The 2,619-nt window shown below is 45.0% G+C and overlaps 1 non-coding gene across 1 annotated transcript; it reads right to left on the reverse strand.

Moving 5' to 3' along the window:
* Window positions 1–2,079: 2,079 nt before the first annotated feature.
* On the reverse strand, window positions 2,080–2,154 carry trnae-uuc (transfer RNA glutamic acid (anticodon UUC)). Its single transcript has one exon. It is a non-coding gene; the product is annotated as a tRNA-Glu (tRNA).
* Window positions 2,155–2,619: the final 465 nt, after the last annotated feature.

A 2,619-nucleotide genomic window follows, 5' to 3' on the forward strand; every position in this document is an offset into this window, starting at 1 on the left:
GAGCTAAAAGCCTAGGAGATACACCGGAATTGGCAAACTGGAACCAAAACTGACTTTGCGACTGGAAGTATGTGTGATTTTTGAAGAGCATTTTTGCAACTTGAAGCATTCATCCGGCAGCATACCACAGCATAAAGTGATGGTTCTTGTTGTGTGTACATGAATTTTCAAGGCACAAAAGCTACAAGTGTGAACAGCAGGTTCACAGGTGCCACAAGAATTGGCGATGTGGTAAACAGCAAAAAGCCTTAGTCTCCAGGATTACACACATGGGCTGGTTGGAAGGCCTGAAAAGAGGCAAATAGAATTCTATCCTGAAAAGTGTCAGGCGAAGCGTTTTGGGAGGACAAATAAGTCAGGACAAGACATGTTAAATGGAAGTTTTTGAATGTACAGAGAATCACGAGGACCTTGCTGTGCGCATAAGCATATTCATGAAGGCAGGAGGACCTGTGGATAAGGTGGTAAAAGCACCATATTGGATACTTGCCTGAATATAAGAGCAGACGTAAATAAAATTAGTTGAGCCACAGTTAGAACACGGTGTGCCTAGAGACTAAAGCATTTTGCTATTTACCACACCTCCCATTCTTGTGTCATCTGTGAGCCTGATGTTCATAGTTGTATCTTTTGTGTCTGGAGCATTAAAGTACACACAGCAAGAACTATCACTCTACCCTGTGCTACACTGCCGAATGAAAGCTTCAAGTTGCAGAAATGTTCTTCAAAAGTCACGCTTACTTCCTGCCAAAAGCTAATTTTGATTCCAATTGACTAATACAGCTCGGGCGGGAACATTTCAGTTATAGAAAGGGGCTAAATAAGCTGGGACAATCTTCACTGCAACAAAGACACTGAGGAGGAACCTGGTTGAGGTTCAAAGAGTTCTGAGGGATTTGGCTAAGCATTAGGAAAAACTTTATTCCCTGTCTATCAATATCAGGGCTTACAGTTTTAATACAACAAGCAGGCTATTTTGAGGGGATTTGTTCAAAAACTTTTCACCCAGAAGTGGTGGGTTTCTGGAACGCACTGCCTAAAAGGGTGGTCCAGGCAGGAACCCTTGAGACACTGAAGAACAATTTTGATGAACTCTTGAAACGCCATTGCCATCAAAACTCCTGGGTGGGGGTAGGGGTGGTGGAATTTTGTAGGAATGATACCTACCGTTGAGGCAGGGGATCCCAGTTCAGTCCAACCTCCTTCAGAATGGAGTCATAAGCTTGGCTGAATGGGTTGACAAAAACGCCAATAAATGCAAATTCTTTAAAGGGGTAGAAACCAAAGTTGCTGGAAAAGCTCAGCTGCTCTGGGAGCATTTGTGAAGAAGAAAACTGTGTTAATGTTTTGGGTCTGGTGACCCTTCATCAGAGCTCTATAAAGGGGTCTTGTGGTTCAGTGGTAGCGTCCCTACCGCTGAGCCAGAAATCTGAGTTTGAGTTCCACCTCTGCCAGACAAGTGTCATCATGTGTTCAGAACATGTTGATGAAGAATACCTAGAAGGCGATGGGCTAAGTTCTACAAAATGGGATCAGAATAGGTGGGTGCTTTATGACCAGCGCAGACACAAGGGGCAGTGCTGAAAAAATTCTCGTCATGTTGCCTCATTCATGATGGCTAACCGAGTTATTGTGTAACCCGGGTTTAGTTCTTCCTTTGCTACACAAAAAGGGAACACCAGATGAGTACCTGAATCTCTGCCTTTGTGAGCGTCGGCATATTTCAATGCTTCAACCAAGATGTTGTATTGAGATTAAATTCCATTACCCACAGTGTAGAAACAGGCCCTTCGGCTCACCAATTTCACACCGCCACTTGAAACATCCCACCCAGAACCATCCCCTACAGCTCGCACACCCCTGAACACAACCAGCAATTCAGCATGGCCAACCCACCTAGCCTGCACATCTTTGGACTGTGGGAGGAAACCAGAGCACCGGGAGGAAACCCATGCACACACGGGGAGAATATGCAAACTCCACACAGACAGTCACCCGAGGTTGGAATCGAACCTGGGTCCCCGGCACTGTGAGGCCGCAATGCTAACCACCGAGCCACTGAGCCACCCCAAAATGTGCTGCACTGACCGGGAATCGAACCCAGGCCGCAGCGGTGAAAGCGCCGAATCCTAACCACTGGACCACCAGTGATGCTAACCATCTCTCAAAGACAGCAAGAACTGCAAATGTTGGAGTCAGAGTCAATACAGTGTGGTCCTGACCTGACACGTTGATTTTCTTGCTCCTCTCATGCTGCCTGACCTGCTGAGTTCCTTCAGCTCCACACTGTATTGACTGTTGTATTTATCCATTAGACCATGGGAAATGTTTGTGCATACCTGCCTGGCCTCGCAGATTTACTTCCGTTCAATGTAGAAATATTCTACCCACAACCCAACACACTGATAGATATGCAACAAGCAGCATGGTTATAGCTTCAAACATATAACCAAACATGTTCAATGGCTTAAGTAGCAGCAATGCTGATAACTTCCCTTTAGTTACCCGGAGAACTGCTTTACAGCATAGTTATAACAAAGATACACCATTATGGAAAGATAAATCAGATTTACTTGTAAAGCTTCAAGATTAACTGCTTCAACTTGAGAACGTTTCATT

The sequence above is a fragment of the Stegostoma tigrinum genome, chromosome 8 (assembly GCF_030684315.1).
Source record: "Stegostoma tigrinum isolate sSteTig4 chromosome 8, sSteTig4.hap1, whole genome shotgun sequence".
Lineage (NCBI taxonomy): Eukaryota > Metazoa > Chordata > Chondrichthyes > Orectolobiformes > Stegostomatidae > Stegostoma > Stegostoma tigrinum.